This window comes from Branchiostoma floridae, chromosome 16 (genome assembly GCF_000003815.2).
Source record: "Branchiostoma floridae strain S238N-H82 chromosome 16, Bfl_VNyyK, whole genome shotgun sequence".
Classification (NCBI taxonomy): Eukaryota; Metazoa; Chordata; class Leptocardii; order Amphioxiformes; family Branchiostomatidae; genus Branchiostoma; species Branchiostoma floridae.
In genome coordinates, this window is record NC_049994.1 from 12,862,824 (window position 1) to 12,883,374 (window position 20,551).

Below are 20,551 nucleotides of genomic sequence, written 5' to 3' on the forward strand. Positions count from 1 at the left end.
TTTGTTACTGGCTCTACTTATACAATGACGCACGGAAGGGACAATCGCAACAAGTTCTATGGTAGTTCTTAAAGGAGTCAGTCTATAAGAAACCTATCTTTGAGTCATAACATGAAACCAAGCTCCTTGACGAAACGTAGAGATCTTAATTAAACAGTTAAGTTGAGACAAAAAAATAACAAAATTGTATAACACAAACAAGAGAAGAAAAACTACCACATGTACTGTCGTTTTTTTGCTTGTAACTACAGCGTAATTTCTTATATCTCGGGACTGTTAAAATCGACGTCGATTGGCGACAACAGCTGAACTTTCTGCGCGACGATTTAGATGGAAGTTCTCCAACGCTCGACGTTGTCGTCACAGCATGTGGGTTAGAACCTGCCGCGAGGAATTCGAATACGTATGTATGGGGGAGGGGGTACGTCGGGTGTGGGCGCGTACTTTGTAATTCTACATTGTACTATCTTTTACCTTCCGTGAAGTGAGTCATACAATTAGGCATCATTGTAACGGGACCAGTAAACTGATGTTAAATGCTCTGACGCCAACGAGAGGGTGGACTTTCCTTCTTACATATAATTATACGTCATTTTTGATACATGAGGTTGAAGCATGTAAGCCTATTCATGTATGAAAGCAATATCCAAATAGGTCTCCCAGGGGAAAATTGTAACTGCCGACATAGACACGTGCTGCCTTAATCCAGCTAAATCCAATAAATTCTTTATAAAAAAGATGGTTAAGGTAGAGTTACATTAAAGTGGAAAAACTACCAATATGTATCACATGAGCTATGGAACCGTTTATAAAAAGAAAGTCTGCTTTTTTTTATTTGCGATGAAAATCTCCATTCGAAAGTCGACGTCAGACCTTTGAACCCATTTTTCTCATGAAAGACACAGATTCGTGTAGAATCCCAAACACGTTCTCGTGAATTTTCCAATATAGCCGGAATAATTCATGCTATATCAATGACGTCGTCAATTGGATATGTTGTCTTACCGATAACGTTACTGTAAGAATCTGCGAACCAAAAAAAATTAAAAAGTAGAAGTTGTCATCAGCAGATACGAGAACATTACAAGAAAACACTCACGGCTCTACTCTTCCTCGCAACAATGCACCTCTCCCTTTGCCCATCTTTTCAAAGCCAAAGGATCTATCTAAAGCCAATGTTCATACCCAGAGGCTGGTGCGTTTGAGATAGTCCACTGGTTAAAGCTCAAACGGTATTACAAGCTTTAAATTTTCTTCTTCCAGACTAGAGTATCAGATTCTGCCACGAAGATCATGTTAGTGCAGAGAAGACCTTTGGGACCTGGTTTGGTTTGTAGCAACACAATTAGCATACGTAAAACACAGCGTAAATCGTTGCTCAGTTGACTACTTAATGCAAATGTCCAATTTCACAAGAAAAATATCCATAAAAGCTGTTAAAATATCAGCAATCTAAGCCTAATGGATATAAAAGCAGATAAACATAAACCAGTTGCTCAAACATAAGTCATGTGAATGAGCTTTTAATCCATTCACCAATGCAAAGCTGACCAATCTACCCTACATTCTGCACTATACACTATGACTAGCGCAAGGTCTTGCAGTCATGGGATGCACACCACCGCTGGGAAATCAAAAGAGATTTCCATACAGCTTAAGCTCAGCGAAGTACAAGAAGTATTCTACTTCTTATCTGTTGAAGAATAACTTCTGTCTCCGCCCTATTGGCTATGTACGTACGTACACACGGATATGACCAGATCCAGATTGCCTTGCTCATGGATGATGCTGTAGCTGTTGGAGCTTGTTGAAGATGCTATCACTACTCCACCTTTCCCCAAAGTAACATCTCAGAGAACTGTTCAAGCCTGTCCTCCTATTCGTTCTAATGAAAGGAAAGACTACATAACACGTTAAAGAATTGATAAGAGCACAAGATTGAGCAACCTGAAAGTGTTCATAATGCTCGTTCATAGTACTCCTGTTTCGAGAGCTTAGAAGATATAACCGGTTCAGTACAAATATAGCTTTTAACAATACTTAGTCTCTCTTTTGTTTTGTGACGCCGATGATCACAAAGATAAACTTCAATACAGTCTAAAGAGTCAGTGAAAACTTTCTTTGAATGCTAAGTGTACTTTACACATCACCTATCTTAAACCTATTCGGGGGGGGGGGGGCTTTTGAGGCCTGCGCAAACTTTCATGTCGCATACCGCCTGAACGACGTATGCTAGAGCCACCAAAGTTGGTGGCTTTTCCTAGTATTTAGATGCCAACAATTTTACAAAGTTTTCCTTCTCTTCGTGTTGTTGTCAGGCTTTTCTTGACGAAAATCTCTACTTCCAGTCCTAACAATGTATTTTTTTTCAGGTTTTCTTGCTACATTACCATTGTTACTACATTATCCCATTGCTAAAATCTTATGTAGCTTCCTTCATAATGAACTATACATCAATTATGCTTATTCAATGACGCCAATGATAGCGGACCATATCACCGGATCAATGACAATCTTAGCTTATCCCTTGAAATTCGTAATAACTGTTATTTCAAATCAACGTTTCTTGTCTATTTTCGATGTCTTTTGCCATTATTTGCTGAAAAATGTTCAAGATGGAGGATCCCAACTGGTATCTTAAATACTATACTAGTATGTTTCACGTCATTTTGACGTCATTGATACTTTGTCATTGCCATTGACAACAGAAGTCGTAGCATTGTTATCTGCACTTGCTGTTACATTCTTCTTGAATGCCTAGAAGTTTTCTTGTAGGGCCCTTGGTTACAGCCAATACAACCACATGGATGATGTCATAATGACGTAATATTACGTCATGATGCCATAAAATTCTTAAAATTCTCATATTCTTTTTGTTTGGGGGCATCCTCTAAAAATCTAGTGGCCATACGTCTTTATGAGTTACAGGAGTTTCAAAAGCGGTCCTCAAAAGATTTGATCAAAAGCCCGGTCTGAATGCCAGAAGACCTCCATTGTTTCTACTATTGAGGTTAAAAGCTGTGAAGCATTTCTCATTACAATTGCAGTTACATGCAATGTATATGTTTTGAATGTACGATTTATCACTACAGTGGCATAGTAAGCTTGCAACGTTTGGTCAATGACATCTACGTAAAAGTATTTAGTTTCTTTAAACAGTTCCTACGTACTTCTACAATATCAGTTTCCGTGTGGGCGAATGCAGAGTAAGGAATCCCAGAGGAACGGGAAGTATTGACCGTGATACTTGTGGGAATTGACCCGGACTTATTGGTTAAGATGTTGCAATTATTGTTGTAACGGAGAATGCGCAGCTAAAACGCCAAATACATGATGATGCCGAACATGCAGTAGGCACGTAGTGCTGCATTCTAAATAGTCTTAGGGAGATTACATAGGGAGATTACATAGGGAGATTACATAGGGAGATTACATTGAGGCTTATAAGATGACGAAGCTGCATTCTTGAAGGTTCTTGTCTTCATATCCTTACCATTAAGTCCCCTCCCCCATTTTTAATCTTTTCAATAATATTCCACCGTTAATTATCGATGGCTTCCCCAGTGTCATATCCTTGATTCTTTAAAACTTAGCTGAGTACAATGTATTGTGTTTCTCATTTTAGATGTTGAAGGTATTGTTGTAACGGTGAATACACAGCCAAAACGCCAAATACGCTGTTGTGTCCAACATATTACTCTCCAAGCAGAGGTTGGTGGAAAAAAATCGTGACCTTTTCCTCGTCAAACCGGTGGGAAGGCCGATCGAAAAAAAACAGACAAAAGGAAAAGGTCACGATTTTTCCCAACAACCTCTGCTTGGAGATTGGAGAATGCAAATACAGTGGATTGCATTCGTACATAGAAAGTCCATGTTCAGATATGTATTATGAACACGTTTCCCGTTCTAATATCGTTTCAAATGAGCTTAAGGGTCAATAGAAAAATTTAAACTGCCAAAAAATAATTGAAAGGTCAGACGCTGAAGAGTACTAGTAAAGAAGATGCAGAGAAATTCTATGCTACTCATGATCATGTGAATTCTCACGATGAGCTACTTAAACTGCTGTCGCCCGTACAAGACACATGTGTCAAACGATGTGATCTCTGCAGACATGAAGGCACCATCGTCACAGTTGGAATAAGGACACACATATGTACTCAGAAACACCCTTCAAGAATTCAAAGTCGAAATAATCTAGGAACAGACGAGAAAGAGAATTGTTTCAATTTATCTTAATAAGATGTTGGAAACGTTTATGAGAATGTGTAAGCTTAATTGACTTCTAATTCATTGTGCTGTTGCTTAACTGCATGTAAACAAATTTAACAATTGTAGCAACACAAGGCACTACTCAAATTGACGATGAAAGTATCCAACCTCTTCATACATAAATGGAGGTAGCTTCTTACGTAACCGAATAAAATACGTAACACACTCTGTCTGTCTGTCTCCCTCTCTCTCTCTCTCTGAGTCTCTCTGTCTCTCTCTGAGTCTCTCTGTCTCTGCCACTCTCTCTGTCTCTCCCTGTCTCTCTCTGTCTGCCTGCCTGCCTGTTTTTCTCTCTATCTGTCTCTCTGTCTCTCTGTCTGTCTGTCTGCCTCTCTCTCTCTCTCTCTCTCTCTCGGAGAGCGAGCATTGATAGAGCATAACCTCCTCAACGGAAGTAGAATTACATATCACAATCAGTTCTCAGAGGGTGCGCCCAGCTGACCCCTGGTCTCACCTGTACAATCATGCCCCTACCCGAGGGACGTCACCACCGTCACCACAGGCAAGGGTCATCAATTGGAGCAGTCTGTACATCACGGTGGAGCCATTGATAACAGCATATTGCCCTCGTCCCTGGCCCATGACTAACAAGGCAGTACCTTACATCTCCATTAGGTATTATTTATTTGAAGTTGCGAGTTTCAGGGTCACTCTAATAGGGCAATGGCCGAATGGCAAGAGTGTTCGCCTTGCATTCGGTAGGTCGTGAGTTCGATCCTGGCCGAGTCATACCAAAGACTTTAAAAATGGTACATGCTGCTTTCTCTGCTTATCACTCAGCATTCGGGAAAGAGTAAGGAGGTTGAACACACGCCACTACCAGTGGACTAGCCCCCTGCTGTAATGATTGCACAAAGTTGCATGGTCCAAGGCTACTGAAACGGAGATGGGCGCCATCAGGCGCGGGAAGGAACTTTGACTTTGACTTGACTAATAGGACACTTGTGTTTTCATAGTGCCATAAGAAGTCCGGCGTTTCCATGTTCATATGGAGAAGAATTTGATCTACAAGACAACACTTGGAAGCAATGGCGAGTTGATGAGACGTTGATATTCCCGAATTGGGTGACACAGCAAGACAAGAAGAAAGCTACGGATGACGCTAGCGTATTACGTAGAGGACATAACATATTTTTACGCAACCTAGCGTAGAGGACATAAGATATTTTAAATACGCAACGACAAAGCTATGCTTAGATATGCTATTACTGAACACGATTCAAGAACAGATTCAAATGGCAGGACATCCACACAGCAGTGAGCAACTGAAACAGGCTCCCAGACAGTATGATAGTATGTTGGAGATATCACTGAAAGTGGCCCCCAGGCTTTTACGCCTCGGGCCTATCGCCACCTTCTCAAGATGCAAGAGGACTTGGCAGCTGTGAGCCACTGATTAGCCACTGAACTGGAGCATTATATGCAGAGCTCTATAACCTATCTTTTAGTAATTATCTCTGCTAGTCACTTTCGTTCACTACAGTAACAGTATGTTACAGACAATGATATCCGAAGAACTGTAAAATGCAATAACTGTAACAATGCTGCATTTGTCGCTTTTGGATAAACCTTTTCATTTATTTTCAATGTGAATTAAGGTTACAAGACACGTATTTCTTCCTGTTCTTAACTATCTAAATTCGTGCACACATCCCATAGAGGAATAATATAGTCAAATACATACATGCTAAACATATAGCAATTATATCTGTTTTAAAGATGTTAAAATGTAAGTTTACAAGTACACTTGATAATCTATTTAAGGAGGAGAAACACATGTACATTTCTTCTACGTCTGGCGTCAAAAATGTCAGTGGGCAGATGAAAATGGTGAACTAGCACTGCAGCTTCTCAGTACATTCATTCATCGTTATTCGGCAGCAATCATCTCCAGTACATTATAGCTCACTGTATTCCATAGATGCAGACCAAACAATGAGTCATAGCATAATTTTTACGGGAGAAGAGCAGAAGTTTAAGAGTGTAGGCGTGATAGTTAAAAAATCCCCCAGTGTCTAACGGTCGTCTCCAGCTTGGCATACTAACGGAAGCGACCAATGAAGTTACTCTCCAAGCAGAGGTTAGGCTCCGGCTGTTTTTTAAACTTTTTTTAAAATCGTTTTTATCGGGCTTTCTACTTTTTATTTTATCTTCCTGTGTCAAAACCTAAGTGGCTGGCGTACTTCAAGAAAAATGACAAAATAGAAAGCCCGATAAAAACGACTAAAAAACCGTTAAAAAACAGCCGAAGCCTAACCTCTGCTTGGAGAGTACAATTAAGTAACGCCATCCGTCTTACGTGTCTTTTCTGTCCAATCATATCTCATGGTGGCATGAAAAGATAATGAACCTCTTTTCTCGACGGTAATTCAAAAACTTTGCTCAGTCGCCCCACCTTGCGGCTTTTGCAGTTACTGTTGATCAGAATCTTACGGTACTGAACGCCCCCGTACGAGAGTAGTTCAAGTTGCAATATGGTACAATCGACTTGTATGTTTTACCCGTTCAGATCTTTAAAATTGCATGCTTGTTGATGTGTATTCGTCCATATTGAACTACATGTAGTAGAGTTTGAATTGCGCTATCAATAACTGCCCCGATTTCAATACTTAATCATAATGCCTGTAATGATTTGAATTAATGGCTAACGGCAGTAGACATAGTTTTAGTCTGCAACACTGTTCATTCTTTTAATATTTGAAGAAAAAAGGAAAGAACATTGCAGTCATACACCTTTCTAACGACGACTGTGGCCGGTTCCTGTCCATAACAAGTCGCCTACATGAGAGGGTGTGTAGGCGGTCTCCAGTGCACCGGTAGGACGGCAGGTGTCAGCTACATTACGTTATTAATGAGATGCCCCCACTGATCTTGTCCCATGCGGCCGCGAAGAAGCTATAAGCGTAGACTGTCACATCAAGCCCAACAGTATTGACCTGTATAATCCACAGCTGTCATATTCCTTTTATTTTGTGCTGGTATTAATAACTTTCGATCAACAGTTGACCGTTCAAAAAGATATTTATTCTACTAACGTAACCATCGCGTGCTCAAGACGCACATTCACGTGTTCTTTTTTTGGGGGGGGTGTCACAAAATTTAGAAAGTAACCTTTTTGTTGGTGATGTGCTACATCCTTTGTTTCACTATGAGCCCTTAAGCAGCTTGTGCGGCATAACAGGCTCATATGTGCATTGGGTGGGCCGTGGGAGTCGTTCATTCGAAGACTTTTTTTCAAATTTAGGATTTAGTGTTTTGTAAGCGCATCAAGCTCCCTGTTTCAGTTGCAGAGTATATCTTTACGGGGAGGTCGCTAGCCTTTCCCCTTTAACGGACTTGAGCCTACTCGAACATAGGAAACCCATTTTACGTCCCTTCCGAAAGGACCTGTGCAGCCCCAACCGATATGCCCTTACCAGGATTGAACCGGGGTCTCCCAGTTACCCGAACTAATTCGAACCTGCAGCAGCCAGGTTGCTACCCATCATGCTACAGAGACAATCCTATTGGGTTGGGCAAACGGACGGTTTCATGTGTTTGAGGCGCTGTGGAAGGGGGCACGTGCGTTCTCTCCACCTCACATATAGACTTTAAACACACATGAATAAAGCTAAAAGCACGGTTCCCGGCGTTAATATATCTAACGTTAAGATTAGTTTTCATATTTAGTTGCTGAATAGAAACCTCACGCTATTTAGTAAACATCACAACAACATTAGACACACTCATACAGTTCTTAAAGAAATGTTTTATTGCAAAGAAATCTGGCATTTCTGTGGCAATGTCGGAGTGAACATCAGTCAAAATATGTAAAACTGAAAGAAGTGAGTAATAGTATAATCCTGTACGGTTAGAAAATAAGATAACATGAAATAACCAAGACCCTTATAATCTATTCAATTTTCTGTACTGCGTTTCCAAGGTCCATCATAAAACTTTGAAACATCTGAGCTGACCAAAGTCAAAAAATGCAAATTCACCAAAGCATCGAACCGTACAACGTTCTTTATGAACAATGACCCATACACTTTGACAAATGACGTCATGAGTATGGAAAAGCTACTTCGTTTCAAAAATTCGATTGAGTTTGCATTTTTTGGGAAATTTCTTTTTCATACAGATATTGTCATTTTTTTAAGCCATTGTAAACCATTTCCTACATGAAAACACCATTTTTGATTCCTAAACGGTACTAAAGAAAAAAAAATATAAATAGCTTACAGTTGACGACCAACCACGTCGAAATTGCACATAGTTTACGTAAAGGTGTGTTTGCGGTAGCCGTGTACATGACACACAAGCTCAAAATATATGTTTGCATCGCGGAAAAGTCTATGTTTCTATATCAGCGTCTATCTACAATGTCTGTCGTTCCTATGGTCAGGACGTCGTCGTTCTCGTTCCCATGCCGTTGCCTGTGCCAGTGTGCCTGAAGTGGCCACCCGGTATGCGTATTTCCTGGTCCTGAACAAAAAAAAGGAGAAATTAAAAATAAATTCAATACTTGAGTGAAAAAAAAATGAATGAATCTATTCAGTACTTACTTACTGGTTTGGCTGTTCAGGAAAGTTATCAATTAGCTATAGGGCTACCCAACTAACCTATGACTATTACATGTACATAAATGCATACGACATACACATGCCTACAAATCTACATCGCAAAATCGACCAAAAGAAAACATTCTAATATCACCATGTGGTATAGGATATGGTTACTGAAATTGCTATTCAGAGGTGTACGCCACTAAAGGTTTTAATCATCAGGTAGACAACTGAGACGTAAGCATCTAAGACATTTCAAAGGGACATCGGAGCGATCTGGAATAATTATGATGATCCGGCCTCTTCGCTTTCGACATAAGTAGGCCCCGCGTATACACACACGCCTCAGAAGACTTTGATGGCGTTTTCCTCCGCTAGTTTCAAGTTGTTCATATGATCTTTGTTTGTAAGAATGAGAATCGTTAATTGCCTTCTCCCACATACTCCCACATAACGGGCATGGTAGTGGATATAATGTGAGTTCTCATCAGGCGATCTGTCAATCAAGCAAGGCTGACTTCACACGGAAGGGATTGTGATATCATGGTAGATGGGTAGTGGCACAGTCACAGGGATAACGCACCTTTTTCAATCTCAAAGGTTTAGCTAATATACGAATAAATGATGACAAAGATCTTTATTGCATGTTTCGGCGCTTAGAAGCAGAGCACGGGCAAATTAAGATAATGAAGCCCTACGTCATGAAGCTCTAGGTAATCAAGTACAAGTGCTAGTGTTTTAAGAACGTGTTATCGTACTACATGCAACTGCAATGTATGTATGCTTCATGTACAGGTTCAATTTATTTTTCAAACATGTAAATTGGTATTTGAACCAGCTTAAAATACAGCCGTATTAGGTTAGCTACTCTCTGACTTCCACAGTAAGTAGAATTTGGATGTCTATTACCTGGATGTCTAACCTACATCGACGTAGTAGAATTTGTGATTTATTTTGTATTTTGATTTTATAGTTTACATTTGACCGAAAGAAACTCATTGTGTTGTGACAACAAACCTCCTATTGTCATTCTATACGAAGCTGCCATATCTTACCATGTTTGTTGTTAGTAAGTTCTTCCCATCAGGATGTTCTTCAGGCTTAGTCTCTCTGCGCGGAGTGATCTGGAATCCTCGTATGCCTCCTCTGCGAACCGCTTCACCGCCTGGCCCTGCTGCTTCGCCGCGATTTCCCTAGAATGGACACATCTTGGTGTAAGTTGGGGACACGCTAAGCTGGATCCATCTCTTTCTCTAAATTTTCTCAGCATAACATCGATTTATATAGAGAACTTTATTGCACGACAATTGTACATGGTACAAAGTATGGCAACAACTATTACATAAAGTACAAAATAGAGGTATAGGATAAAGCTTAACATCATAGTTAACATAACAATAAGGGCTAATATGCATAATTCATTCATATAGTATCATAATGAAGTAGGCTAATCATTAGCTTCAGTATTCTTTCTAATAGCAAAGCAGTCCTTGATATATTTGCCTATTTTTGCATTATGGGAGTTCTGACTGTTCACTAAATGTGCAAATCTGTCTGTAGCATCGAGTCCATATTTGTATCTAGATTTTGTTTTTAGAGGAAATAGCATTGACAGTCAGTTTTTGTTATTGACTAATAACTCTCAGAGTGAGAATGATGCAAGAAGGACAAGATGAAGTATCTGGCAGAACAGAATACAATAATCTTGACCAGAATAGACTAGAACATAATACATATAGCTAGAACAGAACAGACATACATCTAGATTCGGAACATGCCTATTTACAAAACTAAACCAAACAGAACAAAAAGGAACAGCATGAATTGAAACAGAATTGAGCAGAATAGAATAGAATGAAATAGAATGGGATAGAAAAGAACAGTTATAGAACAGAATAGAATAGAATAGAGTAGAATAGGACAGAGTATAATATAATATAATTGAATAGAATAGAATAGAATAGAATAGAATAGAATAGAATAGAGAAATTTAAGCGACGGAGACGACTCACATAAGCATATGGACGAGTTGACGCCTGCTCCGCTTGCTGGGCCGGGGATGAGCGGTGACCATATGCATCCCGCCACGGGCCTGGCTTCTGCTGGGCCGAGGGTCAGCGGTGACCAGCGGTCCTCCTCGGCTCCACCTGCCGTAGTAGTCGCAGGACGGAGACATGAGGTCCGGCGGACAGTCGTCCTGCGCCCGCACGGCGTGAACGGTCAGCACGGCGGCGAGGAGACAGGGCAACAGCGACACGGTCTGCATTGTCTGTGGAGAAAACATGTTTCACGTTGGTGAAGTAGCGAAGATATTTGAACAGAAACGCCAAATAATACTTGCTAACCTACAGCCGCATTCTCCTAGCCTTAGATAACATTCACTGACAGATACATTCAGATACCTGTGCCGGGGTGCCTTCAACCTTGATCGATAAATCTTCCTTTCCGTGATCAAAACTAGATCTTTTGACAGTTTCTTCAATTTGAAGATTATGAAACTAGTTGTGCCATCCTTACCAAGATAGTCCCTTTTCAGACAGACGTCGACCAAGCCAAAACGCCCGACCTATTTCAGTTAAGAACAAAGGAAAAGCTAAAGCGAAACGTATTGACGAAGCGATCGTGCAAGGTGCTACCTGCACCGATGAGCTGATTCAGAAGAAAGCCTAGAGTGATCGGACTCTTTCCGGGATTGCCCGATGCGCTTCTGTCAGTCCTAACGTAAATGCAGAGCTCGGTCAGTTCTGCAAGAACATTTAATCCGACAAGTCGACGTAGGTGTTCCGGCAGAAACAAAAAAAGAGAGACGTCTCGTGTGTATGAACCTCCCGTCGTGCCTGGAGCTGACGTTTGTACTGACGGACATCAAAGTTCCGGCCCTCCCCCGTGTGCTCACCGTTACAGCGCACCTTTCCTGGCCCAGTGCACCCGCCACTAATTGGATCGGAACTAGACGCCAATAAGTCCCGACTTAGAACCCTTTACGAAACACTCTACGCATAATGGCTATCGTCCCATCATATGAAATTATAAACCACATCGTTTCCTGTATGGCGTGCATCCAAAATTATGATTTTTGAGAAAGATGGATGGGAACTGTGGATGAAGGTATCGATGTTCAAAATTGCTTCTGTCAGAAACGATTGTGCAAACCTTTACAGACAATAAAAAATTGACGCCAATATAGAACTTACCTGAATCTTTTCGTAGACGTCGAGGGGGTGCGTTTGATGAAAATTTTCCGTAACTTTGTTCAGTTGTTGTAGAAGATTACCTTCAATTTTTTTACAATTCACGATGTTGTAAGTAAGAATATGTAGTACGCTTTCCAAGGGCCTGGTTAGAAAGAAATTTAGGAGATTATAGTAGCCACGTCGGTCCGATGTTCTTACAGTGATGTCTTGGTGCGTCTTCTGCCTGCTGTGTCGGTCTCGTACGCGTCGGACTTTTATAGGCGACAGTCGCTGCTTGTGGTCCACTTCTTATCTCCGCCCTACCTTCAGGTGGGTCTAGTCTTTGTAGGGGACAAGTCTGTTTGCGAATACCTGTCTCGACCTATGGTCATCGGCTAATGGGAGGAAACGCTGTTAAAAACATGCACAAACACCGGTTCTCGATAAGGCTGGAGTCCTAATAATGAGACAGGGCATCGCTCTCCTACTCACTAATGATCTCAACGAATTCTCACAAGACCTCCAATTAAGAAACGCGCTCACTGAGCCGGAATAAAGATGACAAAGAGACGAGATGGCCGGTTTTCTCTGAAGGGTTGTGCAGGGGACAAATCGTCTGATTTCGTTAACATCATCTTTAGTGAGGTGTACAAAACTTTTCAAGTAGTCTCTAGGGGCCCCCTGACGTTCACAATGACGGGAAGTTCGCTTAAAGAAGCAACGGAGGATGATATCAAAGAAGATAGGATCCTCACGCGGAGGTGTTTTTCGGCGTCAACGTACGATTTATCGTCCGGAAGAAATCTTAAGCAGACGTCATCAACTGTCATTGATGTGTCTTCAAGTAAATAAAGAAACCGTATTGATGTTGGCAAAATACCGTAAATTGCCTTGTTTCGACTTAAGATTATGCCAAAGAGATACATCTACGTATACTCTTACTGCATTTGGGACTAAACTTACTACGTGTATTTGTTGAAACAGACATGAAACTAGAGAAAACTACTGGTTAGTAGTTGAAACGTCTGACCGTTTCCAAAACCATATCCAGTTGCTTGAGTGACTACTTTTTGGCTTATCTTATTAAACCTACATCGACGCATGAAACTAGAGTGTGTCGTTTGATGAATCATACGTTGACAGTCCACCAAATTTTGCACGGAATATTAATCTTCAATCGGGTTTTATGCTCATATGTTCAGTTCATCCTCTGAGAGGTGACACAAAGATTTCCACACATTCCTGTCCACGACAGGTATCATGACAGAGCGAAGCTCGTCCATCTGAAGTCCTGTGTGCTCCATAAGTAACTTCCTAAGTCTCAAGGATGGGCGACTACGTCCGACCCGCTCGTCCGGTTTTAAGATGTTATATATATATAAGGTGGTCGAGAAAGGCCTTCAATCCCTAAAATCGTGATATATAATATGTATTTTTGCTTAGAAGGGTATGTTTTCGGCGGCGTTTGTATGTATGTATGTGTGTTTGTAGAAGATCAGTACAACTGGAGAATACCCAAATTCTGGATTGTCTTGACAATTGGTACGTGTGAGACCTTGAAACGATAAGATTTTGGGCTCCCTAGTATACTTGTCAAATACGTGCCATTTATCATATAGTATGGTTCTTTAGGCGCAACGAAAGAGTACTTACTTCCGACGTTCCAACAGAGACGAGGGGGGGGGGGTACAAGCTGAGCCACGTTTCGGACGACATTCTTGCTGCTGCAGCGTCACCCACATCGGCTATAAGTAGCAGCAAGAAGTACTTTTCGGTCATTCTACCCTGATGATGGTGTCTGATAGACATTGAAACGTCGGAAGTAAGTACTCCTTGGTTGTGCCAAAAAATTGCCAACCTGATGAAGTTAATTACGGACGCGCCATTTATCATTCGTTCGAACATCACATGAAATCATTTATAGACTCCATTAAACAGGCTCCATTAAAACTGCAGGCTCCATTAAACATGCTCTCCACTGTGGCGGTGAAAGTTGAGCATTGAAGGGTGCGAACGAAGTTCATTTATAAAAAAAATGTATTTGTAACTGTTGTGTCTTTTTCTAGTCTTTCAAACTAACTTTACTTAACATCATGTATGATATTCGATTTATAAAGTAATAAAGTATGTATTACAAATACAATCTTGGTGCCAATCTAGAGGAAAGGCCTTAAGACCATCTTTCCATTAGACGGCGATCCCCAAGCTACCATGCAGCAAAAATTGGTTTTGTGTAACATTTGGTTTCATAATTGGAATATGGTACAGGAGAAGCCGTTTAATTGCACAGCCTATTTCCTAGCGTATTTCATGCAATTATCCAGCTGGATCGCACTGGTTTGGGATTTTGAAATTCCGTGCAGTTTACAGAAGTGTGCATTAATCCGTTGTGCAACTAACTGGCTTCTACTGTAGAAGGCATGAAATATGGTTAAAAATACGGAAACGTAAAGATCATTCTTTGTCTATAAGATTTGTAGAGCGATCGTTCAAATCTTTGCTCACATATAGGTCACAGTGTAGTCACAGAATATAGCGGAGAGTACTCTCCAAGAAGAGGTTAGCTCCGGCTATTTTTCGTATTTGTAGTCGTTTTTATCGGCCGCGAGACATCAAGAAAGAGCACACAATAGAAAGCCCGATAAAAACGACTAAAAAACGTAAAAAAAACCCAGCTTAACCTCTGCTTGGAGAGTAGCGTAGAGGGGTCGTCAGCAAATTAACGAATCTGTAGGCCAGGTCAACATGTGGACGGACATTCTACTTTTCTAGTGATTAAAAAACAGGGGCGATAAGCATCCACTCCACGGAGACGTGTACAAAGATAACTCGGGACCCCCGTGAAGTTTCACGCGGGCTGGGGGGTACAGTTGTTGCGGCGGTTACAATTGAAAAAACTCACATCAACATGTTTTTCTCAATGTTTTTCACAATGGGTTTCTTGATAACAGAAAAACGTGAATTATGAAAATCACATGTCTGTGTCGTGAACATAGAACTAGGTTCCAATCAACCTTGAACTTTGCTTACGCTTACATTATAGAGTGTTTAACATATTTTACAAGAGCGTAATCAATGAACTTTATTTTGTAAATTTTATGCCCGCTAGATACTCAACTGCTCTCACGTATAATGCAATATACAGGCATTTCAAAACGCAGGTTTCTTGGTAAAAAATCCCTGTCTTCGTAATGTAATATGAGAAATGATCAATCATTGTTCACATCACAACTGTGGCCTATATCGTACATATACTCGTCGTACTATCTACAAATCCTACTTCACAATACCAATGAATGAGGTAACGGTGGACTTATTTTCTGTTATCCAACTCTTAAAATCTATCAAGAGTTTGAACAAAAGTTTACTGTTAATTTGCTATTGCACTCCACCTTTAGAATAACTTAAGATCGCAAAATTCCCTACATTCTTTCTTCTTCGACGTCTCTTTAGCTGCCGTGGCAATGACGTCATATCGGTTGCCATGGAGACCACGCCCTTCCCTGGCATCCACCTGCACCCTTCGACCCCCCTGGAGTGTGGCGGGAGGGCCCTTCAAGGCTGGACAAGTGGCGCGAAATGCCGCCGTATCCAGAAAACAGGCCTATTCTCTTCCTCGTTAGCCACGAAAAGTGGTAAGAACGACATATATAAGAGGCACAACAGGAGGCCATGCTGCTTTGATGTTGTTTCTATAAGATAAGAAAAACGAGTTTTTATCCATGATAGATTTTAGTTCACATGACATTGTGTATAAGCGGCGTTGCTGTCGTATCAACGTATATGTTACGTATATTCCACGAAATAATGGATCAGTGTATTGAGTTCTCAGTAATGCCCATTATCAGCGTTTTGAATGGATAAGATTCTGCCGTTGCCGTTGTGCTTTCTTGTACATTTTACTAGTGACGGGCCGCAAATGGTTTTGCGTCTAATCATATAAAACCTCTATGGCGCATTTTTCTTAGGATACCATCCATATCAAGATATCCCTCCGTCAACGAAGCCATCCATTCGTTGATCCAGTTAACTTTACGCCATTGATTGATCTTTGTTGATGAAAATTAAACTTTTTCCAAGTTACTAGGAATCCAACCCGCATACCATATCACGACGAAATTGCCGTGTTCTGATCCATACCTGACACCTTACATGCTACTTCAAGATCTACTAAGCATTAAAGTCAACAGGAGAAAGGTTAGTCAACTTGTTTTTGTATAGACCCATCACGATTATTCTTTTGATGATGAGTCTCGCGTGCAGGAAGATCTGGAGTGCCACCAAGAGGGTCAAGAGGTCGTGACCCTGCGCAATGACCCTGCGCTTTACACCTGGCACCTGATGACTCAGTAGTATCAAAAAATAACCAACAAAGCGAAGCCTTTAGACTTACACAACCTTCCGTATCTCAAGTCCATACGTATATCTATGACATCTATCATATTTTTTTGGCACAGGTTACTTTCATCTGGGCACTCTATTTTACAAAAGGACTCACGAATGGAACCGTGAACTGGAAACTCAGGAAGCGGTGCGGTTCTCATCAGTTTTCAAACGTCATTTCTCACGCACTGAACTTCGGATGAAAAAAGTTCCGTTACATTCAACAACTTGCGTCAGTCAACTTTACTAAATACGCTTGTTTGCGGCGAATTAACATGTGATCTTGAAAAACCCGCGAAAATGATAAATCATCCAGTGAAAATATAAGAAAGGTCTCACTGGCATTGTGTCCCTTTTTCACATTTTCAACTGAGAAGTACTTTTTCATAGGAAGCATTACTACTGCAGAATTTGTACTACTACTTGAATGGTAGCATTTGGTACAATTCAACACACGCACACAGAGAGAGAGAGAGAGAGAGAGAGAGAGAGAAAGAGAGAAAGAGAGTTCAAACACACGCAGACAGACCGACAGAAACACACACCAACTTTCGTCATCAGAACAGTGTATACCGGTTGGCTGATGGTGTATATATTCTCAGTTTACATGGCTTTCTTCCTTATGCAAACCATCATGCACAGAGTTCTTCAATATACATAAGTAATGGCATTTAAACTTAGACTTATCAATATCATAAAGATACCCTGTGGCACACCCTCCTTTATTTTAAGAGCTCTAATCGCGGGGTTATGCCACCGTTGTCGGCGAATGACCAATATCAACAGGTGCAGTGACTTACATATTTTCATGTGGTTATGATAAGGTATGACAAGTGGCGATAACACCGTGTCATCTGTGCGGGTTGGGTTCACTGTTCTGATAAGTATGTGGGAAATGTGGTCTACGATAACTACCCGACAATACCACACATTCCGAACGGATATACGCATTTAGAACCGCCGTTTCCTTGTAAACTTTGTACTGGGGTTAAAGTCGGGGAACAATTGATTTTGGATAAAGGATTTCTAGTGCCTCTTTGGAAGAGAATGGTTGGCATGAGAGAACTTGCATGTTAAGATTTCCTCGGGTTGCAAGCTAGCTGCCCACATTGCTTTCTTTGTGTTACATTTTTGTTCTCAAACAACCGTTCCATGTGTGTCCGTGTGTGTTCGCGTGTGTGCGTGTGTGTAGTGTGCGTGCGTGCGTGCGTGTGCGTGCGTGCGTGTGTGTGTGTTCGTGTGTGTGTGTGTTTGTGTATGTTGTGTGTATGCGTGTGTGTGTGTGTGTCTGCTCTGGTAGTGTTTGGATTTCCCGCAATTCGCATGAAAAGCCGTCTTTCCCTGCTTTTAGAGTAATACCGCTTGTGTGTTCTTCTGGATTCAGCCTAAAGGGTCATCGGGACCCCCAACTTCAACGAAAAGCAGGTTTGGGCGTAGGACCACATTACATTTTTTTTTAAATAATGGTTGATGGTTGCGAACTTTAAATTTATTCACAAGCATGTGCCAGCATTCTGCATAGCATTCTCTAGGTCACATGACGGTCTGAGTTGTTTTCGTGAACCACAGACGATCGGCAATCAGGCCCGTTCCGCTCCTTATCTGTCCTGACATACTCCGCATAATTCCCTTATCGTACACAGCAGCAGGCCACTTCAGACGTGCTGACCTCTGACCTCACGCATCAGGAGCATATTTGTCCGCCGGGTAAAATGGAGGTCAACAATCTCTTTGACCTTTTCTCATTAATGGCGACTACTGCAAATCTACGACGGGCTCGATTTCTACAGAATATTAAGATGCATACACATATGTGACGCCGTTTGCGTCACTCAGTATAGATGCACCTAACCCATACTGAAACCTTTTTGTGCACTTTGTCCATTTTTGTTTTGTGTATGAAGATTTCATCAATGTTATTAAGTTTGGAAGAAATCTTTACGGAATAACAAATTCTAAAACTATCTCTCAAGTTTTAGCACACTGGCGTTTCATCTATATATGACATACTTGACTTTATAGGCAGCAAGGCTGTCGAGTGTGTTACTAAAGGTTGCCGACTTAGAATCTAAAGATTCTCAGGTTCGAATCCGCAGAGGTCCTAATGTTGTGCCCCTGACATCGGCACTTTACAACAATTTCCCACTCTACTCGGCTAGCGGGGCAGAAGTGCTTGAGAAGAGCCAATCAAACATGACATGAGTAGGGTATACATAGCGCCAGTCCCTCTTTATCCGCGGGGTGACCTATATCCGTTGTTTTAATAATAAAAACCAGGCTGTTGAGAGATAGCAAGTCGACGGACATTGGTTGCAAACTGCAATATTCAAGATATTTTGATATATTGCAATTTGAAGCAACCATCCGTCGACTTGACATACCTAGATACCATGTTTTTAAAAGAATCGAATATAGGTTACCCCGCGGATAAAGATGGACTAGCAGAATACATCCCTGGGTGAATGGCTCGACACTTGCAGGTTGGTCTTATGAACCGTACCCAAAGGTACAGTCAAACCTGTCCAAGCGACCACCACTTCTTAGCGACCACATGGCCATTACGACCGCTTTTTCTCGGTCCCGATAGATTTCCCCATTGACGCAAACATGACGCCTCTTCACAACGGCCACCTGGCCAACGCGACCGCGAGCGCCAAAAATTGGGACCAAAGCCCTGCCTATAACGACCGCGCCATTTTCAAGGCTTTAGGTGTTATCGATTTTCAATGATAACTAGCGCGATTTTGTGCCGAAGCTGGCCAGTTTGCGTCGGATTTTGACAACCATTACGATGTAATGTTCAAAATAAAGATGGCGGTGGATGCTTGTGCGTGTACTTGCTATTTACTATTAAACACATTCAATGGAAACCATTTAATCTATGCCTCCGGCATAAGTAAGTCGATACTCTTCCAACCGACCACCTGACCAAATTCACCGGTTTTGCCCGGTCCCCGGGTGGTCATCTTGGGCACTGTATGTCCAGAAAACAAAAAACAAAAAGATTCCATCATAGCAGCTTCCTTCTTAAGGTTATAATTTATGGCTGTATCTGCAGAATATTAAACTTTATCATGTTGCAAAAGCAATGCCAAGGTCTTTTACAACATCCTGTCGGCAGTTACATTATTACCCACACTTTGGAAGTGATTGTCCGTTCGATGTACATGTGATATGAACATCAATCACGAAAGTTGCCATCGCAAGCTAATGGACTCACAATGAATATCAACAGGCGACGCCACGTACCCATGTTATCCACGTGTTACGGCTTTACGACATAAGGTTAGCTTTGGCATCAACAGAGCCGAAAACAGTCTCTCTATCATCCCCCAGAGACTCATTAAAACTAGTGGTAAAGGCGTCTGAACGGACGGTTTGACATTAATAATCTTTACGCTGAACTGAGAAGTTCGAAACGGAGATTGACAGAATAATACATATGGTACGTTTCCCCAGCTCATATACAAATGTCAGCTTATGCGTCTGAAGTTAAGGCCGCACCATTGCAATTTCTTGGTTCTAATATACCAGTTTATAATTTTCAGAGAAAGAGAAAAAATACCAAACTGTATTTAGGGAGCAAGGATTAGACGTACACCCTGTGCTTTTAAGGTCATGAACTGATCTCCAAGTTACAGGAATACTAATCGTCCCCAAACTTTCATATTTTTATCCCATCATCCCAGTTGAGTAAAACTCTTGAATTCCTACAGGTTCACACTAAAAAATGCATAAAACGATTCCGTTATACGTAAACCAACCTAATAGGTTGACTTTGTGGCTCCTGTGGTGGCATATGAGTTTATCATCACTCACTCACTATTTTAGGAAAGTCTATCTTTTTTCATTCTTCATCCGTCCTCAAATATTTTCCTGCAAGTAGTTTCTGACAACTATAAAATAAAATCAAGTACCGCGACCACCATGTAAAGAAGTAAACTACAAGAGATTTGTTGATCAAAGAAAGCATATCTTTATTAGAGGGTTCTTCCATAAATATACATCCAAAAGATCCCGATGTTCTTCTTTGATCTTTTCTGTTTTTATATCTTTGCTTGTAGAGCGAAAGCAATCGACCATGGCGGGTATATGCACCATTCTGTTGTCTTGGGTTCACTGTACAGGTTGTATCTGGATTGATAAAGCCTGTTACAGACTGAGTGATAAACGACATTT

At 41.2% G+C, this 20,551-nt stretch overlaps 1 long non-coding RNA gene across 1 annotated transcript; it reads right to left on the minus strand.

The window, feature by feature from the left end:
• Positions 1-8,000: 8,000 nt before the first annotated feature.
• On the minus strand, positions 8,001-12,537 carry LOC118432727. Its single transcript, XR_004833122.1, has 4 exons — positions 12,011-12,537; positions 10,829-11,085; positions 9,872-10,009; positions 8,001-8,736 (listed from the first exon to the last, which is right to left on the minus strand). It is a non-coding gene; the product is annotated as an uncharacterized LOC118432727 (long non-coding RNA).
• Positions 12,538-20,551: the final 8,014 nt, after the last annotated feature.